At 37.4% G+C, this 9036-nt stretch overlaps 1 long non-coding RNA gene across 1 annotated transcript; it reads left to right on the forward strand.

The window, feature by feature from the left end:
• The first annotated feature begins 1887 nt into the window (after nucleotides 1-1887).
• LOC144580438 (uncharacterized) lies at nucleotides 1888-6119 on the forward strand. Its single transcript, XR_013529951.1, has 5 exons — nucleotides 1888-3230; nucleotides 3576-3659; nucleotides 4243-4310; nucleotides 4421-4524; nucleotides 5953-6119. It is a non-coding gene; the product is annotated as an uncharacterized LOC144580438 (long non-coding RNA).
• Nucleotides 6120-9036: the final 2917 nt, after the last annotated feature.

Here is a 9036-nt window from a genome sequence, read left to right on the forward strand (position 1 = left end):
GTGTCCAAAGAGTTGTGCCAGATAAACTCTATGGGGGCGGGGGGGGGGGGTCAAGGCCCTGCAAAAGTGTCATGTTAAAGATGGAGACAGTAATAATTCATGGATCCCTATAAGCAAACCTGAAGGACTGGGAGCTTTCTTGAGCAGACAGATTTCAAATGGGGAAAGTCCTGGGACTTATGAGTGAACCAGTTGGTCTGGGACTACACCAACTCAGTACACATGCAGCAGGGGAATTCATAGAAAGCCACCAGCCAAATTTACTCTTTCTTTTAATGGTTCAGTTTGGTTTAAGAAAGAAAAAAAATATATATATATGCACAAAATTTTTTGAGACTAGTTCATGCTCATGATTATGCTCTTGTACATGTCATGCTTCTCTCTCTTCTTCAGCTGTCCTTTTGGTCTTTGCAGCAGAAAGAAATCTGGGAGAGACAAATGTAATAATAGAAAAAGGATGGTATTAGAAAGATAAGATTAAAACTGATAAAGTGAATTATTTTTCTTTTTGGAGTAAATTCATGGAATTGGCCACTCAGCAATTAATTTTTGAGCAATTGACCTAGAGCTTCCACTTGCAATCTGGGTGAGGAGAAAGAAAGTACTGATTATCATCTGCCATTTATGACGTTAAGAAGCAGAGCACTGAGATATCTGTGTCAAGCCAGGTAGGTGAGAGACTCTTGTATCTTCTGATCATCATGGAGATACCTGCTGAGATTTCACCTTGCTCTTCAGGGCTTTCTTCAAAAGACTAACACTGGGTTCCCAGAGCGCTCAGACAGGTACCACAAGAGCTCATTCCATCGCACCTGTTGTTTCAGGATCAAACAAGCCTATGGAACCTGAGCATGAGAAGCATTTTTTTTTTTTTTTTTTTTTTTTTGAGACGGAGTTTCGCTCTTGTTACCCAGGCTGGAGTGCAATGGCGCGATCTCGGCTCACGACAACCTCTGCCTCCTGGGCTCAGGCAATTCTCCTGCCTCAGCCTCCTGAGTAGCTGGGATTACAGGCACGCGCCACCGTGCCCAGCTAATTTTTTGTTATTTTAGTAGAGACGGGGTTTCACCTTGTTGACCAGGATGGTCTTGATCTCTAGCTTCCCAGTTTCATGTGGTATAGCCAGGATGGGGAACCAGTAATCTGTGTAACACAATGGTAACTTTTTAAATACATAAATTAGTAATTCACTGTATTCAAGATAAAATGGTAACCATTTTTGGTACATCTCATGAGTGTACATTGTATCGTTCTTGTTATGAAGCTGTTTTGATCATCTGGGCTGAATTTCACATTATCAGTCTCTTCTGTTCTTTTAAAGTTCTCTAGTTATTTCTCCATTTTAAGACTTCCTTGAAGTCTTAAAAAAACCTTTGATTATTAAGAAGGAAAAACTTCATTGCCATTTATCTTAATAATCAAACATTTGTTTCAAAAGTGATTTTTCTATACCACTAATAGTCTTGTGGTGAGAACCATAAGATCATAATTTCCTGGAATTTTGTGTTATTTTCCACAAAATAATAAAGCCTTTCTCTAACATACACACCTTAGCAAGTATTCTCTACTGACATTCTGATTTTAATGTACACAATATTTGACTTTATGCTTTCATAATCATTAGATGTAATTTTATTGATTATTCATCCATATCCCCTTCAACATTCACCAATCATAAATGAGCATGCTTTCTAGAAGATTATCCTAGCTGTATAAGTTCAAACACTAAAATACAGTCAATATATAAGATTTCCCATTCTGTGTAACTGTCCTTGGCACCTCACTCCCTGCCTATGACTTTAGGATAAACAGGAAGTCTAGGAAGACAACCTAAGCTGAAAACTAGGGTGTGTGTTTGTGTTTGGGTTGCTTTGGTTAAATTATGGAGCTTTTCTCTTTCTCAATTTTTTTAAACCAAAAAACTGGATTAAAGACTACCTCTCACCTAACTTTAGTTCTTTTTTCCCAGCTATAAGACTAGTACCCTAGTGTTTGTTTCGCTGACCAATCACTTTTTAAATTTTAGTTCATTACATTAAACTTTTCCTTTTGACCTATTTTTGACTTACAGAAAAGGTGGAAAAATTGTACGAAAAATTCCTTTATGTCTCACTCAGCTTACCCTTATATGAACGTCTTACATAACCATAACACAATGGTCCCGAATAGAAAATTAACATCAATATAATACTAATTATAGACATTTTCTCGAATTTTACCAATTTTTCCATTATCATCTTTTCTCTGTTTTAAGATCCTACCTGGGGTCCCGCATTGCCTTTAGTTAATTCTTCCTCATCTCTTCTGGTCTGTATCAGTTTGTCAGCCCTTGGTTATCTTTTATCACTTGACACTTACGAAGACTACTGATCTGTTGTTTTGTTTTAGAGATGAGGTCTTGCTATGGTGCCCAGGCTGGAGTGCAGTGACTAGCACAGGCTCACTGCAGCCTCAAACTCCTGGCCTCAAGACATCTTCCTGCCTCAGCCTCTCAGGTAGCTGGGACTGCAGGAGTGCAACATGCCCAGCTGGATCAGATGTTCTAAAGAATGTTTCTCAATTTGAATTATTCTGATGCTTTTTTGTAGTTGGAATGAGGTTGTGGATTTTTGGCAAGAATGCCATAGAAATGATGTTGTAATGTCCTCAGGACATCATGTTGAGGGGTCGATAACCTCTGACTTATCGTTGATATTTACCTTGATTGATTTGGTTAAGTGGGTGTCTAAAGTTGCCATTTTCTCCCTTTGTAGCTATTACGTATCTTGGGGAAATATGTTGAAACTATGCAAATTCTATTTTTTCTCAGACTTTTGCCCAAAATTTTTGCAGCCATGAGAGTGTCTTGTCTGTGACAGTTACTATGGTAGTTGCTTAATGGTGATTATGTTGTGTTTTTCTTCTACATTGTTTAAATTCTACTATGAGGAAGAGCCATTTATTTCCCTATTTGTGTGCTTATTTTATTATTTATCACAATTTCAAGCCATAGATTCTTTATTCTGTGTTTTCAGTACTACCATTATTTATTTTGAGACTCAATTTGCTCTAACTTTAGCCAGCCAATTGGGCCCTTTGTGCTTAAACGACCTTAATTTTTTTTTTTTTTTTTTTAGTGTTTCTTTTATTTTCTGGAACCACAAGATGTTCTTTACTTTCTACTTCTGTGATTTCTAAAGGTTTCCAGAATAGGACCGATCCCATGAGGGCACTCTTTTAGCTTTGAAGTGGTAAGCTAATGAGTTCATGTGACTGCTAGTATCTACTCTGAATTAATTCACTTCTATGTCACAAGCTACACAATTGTCAAATAAAAATCACCTGTGCCTACTGCTGTTGCAAACTACTAGTGGTGGCTGAATATTTACCAAATACCATGCACAAATGAAGAGCAATAAACTGACTTCATGCTTTTGCTTAGGGAATGTTATGTATGTTGTGTGTGTCTTCAAATGGACCTATGAATATTTTAGATTATTGTAGATGCTTTGAGGGATATGGGGGCTGATTTTTAAAAAGCAATAAATGACCACAAGGTGGCAATAGCACATATTAGCTTTATTTCCCTTTGACAGGTTGGCATGCAGGACAAGTCCCTCATAGCTGGAGAGCTTCCAGAGTTTAAAGTACAGGGAGCCACCGCTAAGAAGGATTGGAGGGTAAGGGAACTTCCAGGGAAGAGGGAAATTTGATAGATGGCTATGTGTCTGGATAACATCATTTAACAGAATGGGAGGAGTCTGACTCAGACAACTCCAAAGGGCAACAGCAGCTTGGGGTCTTTAGGGCCCAGAGCTTATCTTACCTATTGCTAGCAGATGTTTGGTACAGTTTTACTGAGCGCATAATACAGACAGGCTCTAAGTGGCTAAAAAATGCTGATTTGGACTGATTTAACAATTGGATGTGTAAAGAATTGAGTTTGGAGCTATCAGACTTTTGAGTTAATGGTCTCTGCCTGTAGTGAAGGAATAATCTAGGGCCCAATATACAGAGGCCATTGTTGACTCAATTACGTAACATTCATAAAGTAGCACTATGATTTTTCATGCTATATCAACTCTCAATTTCTTGAATGTAATGAATGATTATTAAAGGTGAGCTGGGCAGCTGAGCAGCTTGTCAGTCTTGATTTACACAGTAAGAATGATAAATTATTAGCATAGGAATATTACAGTAGTAAGATCTTAAAACCTGCCTTGCAATTCTGTTTCTCCCATTATGTGGGCATCCAATGAGAAGCTGAAGATGACATGCAAATCAGACAGCAGCACAGGAAAAGGGAGACAGGGGAGAGGGAGTGGAGGAAGGTAAGTGACAGACACATGGATCCAGGGAAGAAGAGAAGCAGTGAAAAGAGAGATAAAGAGAAAAATGAGACACCAGCAATGCTGAGAGTTGATGTCATTTGTTTCCACAGCTCCCAATCAACTCAAAAACTTCTCAGCATAGGCCAGCGTCCGCATGTAACTTTTTTCCCTATCTTTCCTACTCACAAATCTCAACAACATTTGCCTTTGAAAGGTACTCATCTACTTCTCAAATATACCTACAGATAGAAGTCTTTAGAATCTGAATATTATTTTGTGTCTCAGCCACCAAAAAAAAAAAATTATGGAGAGTAATTGGGCAAATTGAGGGTATGAATGCCAGAAGAAACAATGTATTTTGACAAGAAAAATTGGTTGGCAAATGTTAAGGTTTTTATGAGTAATCATGATGATCCTTTAAGTAATTATAATTTGTTCCATACTCTGTCACAGTCATTTTGATTGTGGCTTTTTATTAGTGAATAAAGTTATTTAGTTGTCCTTATTTTTAGGAAGAGATTCACAGTATTGAAGTATTTCAAATACCAATAATGTTAAATTTCTTGAGTATTTTCCCTTTCTGCTGTCTGATGAGTCATTGGACTATCATTCTGTCCCAAGAACATTATAGTGACACCAGTCTTAGTCACAGAATCATTACTGTCATAAAGTAAGGAGGCAGGATATGGGAAGAAATCTACACAATCAGACAAACCTGGCTTAATCTTTTTTTTTTTTTTTTTGAGACGGAGTTTCACTGTTGTTACCCAGACTGGAGTGCAATGGCACAATCTCGGCTCACCATAACCTCCGCCTCCTGGGTTCAGGCAATTCTCCTGCCTCAGCCTCCCGAGTAGCTGGGACTACAGGTGCGCACCACCAAGCCCAGCTAATTTTTTGTATTTTTAGTAGAGACGGGGTTTCACCTTGTTGACCAGGATGGTCTCGATCTCTTGACCTCGTGATCCACCTGCCTTGGCCTCCCAAAGTGCTGGGATTACAGGCTTGAGCCACCGCGCCCGGCCTCAACCTGGCTTAATCTTATGGTTGCAATTATTACCCACATTTTTAAAGCACGTTTGTTTTGAAGTAAATTTTCAGATTCCCAATGTTTTGTTGCCCTGTCATTAGGCTGTCTCCAGATGAATAAAGTCTTTGGGCTGCAGGGATAAGTAGTTTGGATGCTGTGGCTTGAAAATTAAATTTTCTTTTTATAAGGATGGTGAATGAGGATTAGGAGTATTATTCTACAGGGAGACTGAGTGCAGCCATTGATACAAGGCCAGATGTGCTCTGTTTTACCATAGAAACATAAGGATAGAGCACCTCTTCAGGCTATGGGTTCAATCCCTAGCTGAAGTGTAAACATCAAAACAATAATGCGCTTACAACCTTTCACATGGTGGAGACACACTGAATATGGTTGACTAGTAAGGCATTTGCATTGGTAAAGCATTGCATACCGTTGAAAACTCTAAATAAAAGATCTGTTCTCAGATATGATAAATCAAATAGTTCATGTGCAAGAAGATATGTAAGAAATAAATCATTAAATAGTTCTCGTGTAAGAAAGTAGGTAGCTTTCCTAGTAAGGTTACAACACATCAAAATATAATACAATATTGTGACTTTCACTTTTCAGTGTGACAACAAACTACAAGTGGAGCAACACACAGAACTGACTGTTTTTCCACTATTTCACACAACTGGGCTGTCCAAAGATTTGATAATGGGTAAGAAAGATGACCTGAATGGTGAATTCTGTAAACTCGTCTCCTTTATTAATAAACACATTCAAACTCAAAGAAACTGGTGAAGAATATCTAGGCTATCTAACAACATACCCTCGGCAATATGTGTTTAGCCTTTGCTTTGTCTTTGTCTTTTCATTAGGCCAAAGGTTCAAAAGATAAAAGAGAGTCTTGATCTAAAGACTATATGATTGCTCAGGGAATCATAGGAAAACTGTGATGTGAAAATATTCGTGGCAAAGAATACACTAATAATCATTTTCACATTTCCCTGCAGTGTCTCTATTTACTCACAGGTAAAATTGTTGTTTAAAAAAAAATCCTCAAATAGGTCATCCTTCTGCTGGACCCACATTTAACTGTTCAAGATAATTGATCTTTGTTGACTTTATTAAACTATCAAGTATCAAAATTCCACAGCTTTTCTGCAGAGCCCTCTGCTTTCATCTGTTTTGGACAGGGATTTATTGCTTATTTCTCTCTGAATTGTTTTGGTGATCTAAGGTCATTTACTCTTTGTCACTAAGCAGTATCTTCTGTTGGCACAGAAAGTCATTCTTAAGAAAATTTCTCTTTCTTCTTATCAGTCAAAATTATGCTTCCTTTAATATTTTACTTCAGGCCTATTTTTCATCTTTCTCTGGAACTTTTCCTTTGTTTGAGGGGGGCCGGTGGTCGGCACAGAAGCCAATCATACTTGCTTTAAAATAGATCCCACCGTCGCTAAGAGCATTCATTGAGGAACAACTATTAAATGCCTATTCTGTGACAGGCCCTGTGCTAGGGGCTGGGTCTGCACACACTAATTATATGTGATCACTGTTCTTAGGTCTAGTGGTCTAGGAAAGGGAGACCAATAATCCGACAAATGTGCAGAAAATGTGCTAAGGCCTTATGGGTGTGGTAAGAAATATGGAAGGTTGAAGGTAGGCACAAATTGGGGCCAGTTTTGGGTGGTGTTTATCAAGTTTTCATGAGAGTAGTGACCCTTGAGCTTACTGGAGTTTGAAAGATGGGCAGGAATGGATGGGACAAAGTATCACCTGTCTATATCTCGCTGCCCATTTGCAGAACTTTTTAGATATGCATAGAAGATAAGACAAGGCAAATTCATTTTCCCCTCAATTATTTGGTATTTATTGCCTCGCCTGTGGGCAATTTGGTGAACTTCCATGTGCACTTGAAAAAAAAAAAGAGCAGTGTGGTGATTCCTCAAAGAACAAAAAACAGAATTACTATTCAACCCAGCAATCCCATTATTGGGTATATATACAGGTCATTCTTAAAATACAAATCATTCTACCAGAAAGCCACATGCATGCATATGTTCATTGCAGCACTATTCACAATAGCAAAGACATGGAATCAACCCAAATGCCCATCAATGATAGACTGGATAAAGAAAATGTGGTACATAAACACCATGGAATACTATGCAGCTATAAAAAAGAATGAGATAATCCATCTCCATCCTTTGCAATAACATGAAAGGAGCCAGAGGCCATTATCCTAAGTGAACTAATACAGGAACAGAAAACCAAATATTGCATGTTCTCATTTATAAATGGGAGCTAAACAACAAGAATGCATGGACACAGAGGGGAACAACAGATGCTGAGGTCTACTTGAGGATGGAGGGTGGAAGGAGAAGGAGGATCAGATAAATGCCTATTGGGTACTATGCTTAGTACATGGATGAGGAAATAATCTATATATCAAACCCCTGTGATACAAGCTTACCTATATAACATAACTGATACATGTACCCCCGCACCTTAAGTAAAAGTTCAAAGAAAAAAGCTTTAAAAAATGTATTCTGTTTTAATTGGATATAGTGTTGTGGAAATGTGGGTCAGGTCAAGATGGTCGATAACAGCATTCATAGCTTTTATAGCCTTACAAATACTTTCATCTCTTTGTTCTTGTCTACTTGTCTATTTATTGAATGTTTTAGTTTCCAACTTTGATTAAGAATTTATTTCTTCCTTTAGTTTTCAGTTTTTTCTCATAAGTTCTTAAACTAATGCATTTGAGTCATTATGTCTTCTTGATGAACTTTTTCTTTGCCTATTATCACACATCCCATTTATCTCTTGTAGTATTCTTTGCCTTGGAGTCTATTCCAGCTTTCTTATTTTCTGCATGGTGTATATTTTTCCATTCTTACACTTTCAAATTTATTTGTGTTATTTTATTCAAAGAGCATCTCTTGTAGGCAACATATAGAGGCATCCTGCTTTTTAAATTAGACACTTTCTGCCTTTACATTAGTGTTTTACTTATATGCAGTATAACTATTGATATGGCATGGTTTCGTTCTTCCATCTCACTGTTTTTTAAATTTATCTGTTTTTGGTTCCTCTGTTTTTCATTTCTTTTGTGCTTTTGGATTGTTTGGCTATTTTAGCATCTCATGATATTTCCTCTGCTGGTACCCATATCTCTTCCTGTGTTCCTCTCCCAGCTGCTCTGGGGCTAATAATTTGCATCTTTAATCTATCAAATTCTCTTTCGAATCAATATCTACCACTTCACACTTCTCACCTGACACTTCCTACTTCACAATGCTCACTTCTCACCTCTCTTTTGCCACTATGCACTTCCCATTTTTTTACTTCCCAAATAAAGTAACCTTAGAAGAGTATAACTCAATTTAATTTCCCTGTGCTTCATGCTATGTCCTAAATTTTACTTCTACATGTATGATAAATCCCACCTTGATTTAAACAGTGAATTGTCCTTCAAGAAATTGTCTTTTAAGAGAATAAGGAAACAATCTTTTGTGATATTAATTTATTGAGTATGACTGGCACTTTTTTTCTTGTAGATTTCATGTTTCATCTTCTATTGTTTCTTTTTAGTCTCAAAAACATTCTTTAGCTTTACTTGTAAGTGTTGGTGATGAAATTTTTCAGCTTTTTTTTTTTTTTTTTTGAGACGGAGTTTTGCTCTTGTTACCCAGGCTGGAGTGCAAT

This window comes from Callithrix jacchus, chromosome 19 (assembly GCF_049354715.1).
Source record: "Callithrix jacchus isolate 240 chromosome 19, calJac240_pri, whole genome shotgun sequence".
In the NCBI taxonomy this organism is placed as follows: Eukaryota; Metazoa; Chordata; class Mammalia; order Primates; family Cebidae; genus Callithrix; species Callithrix jacchus.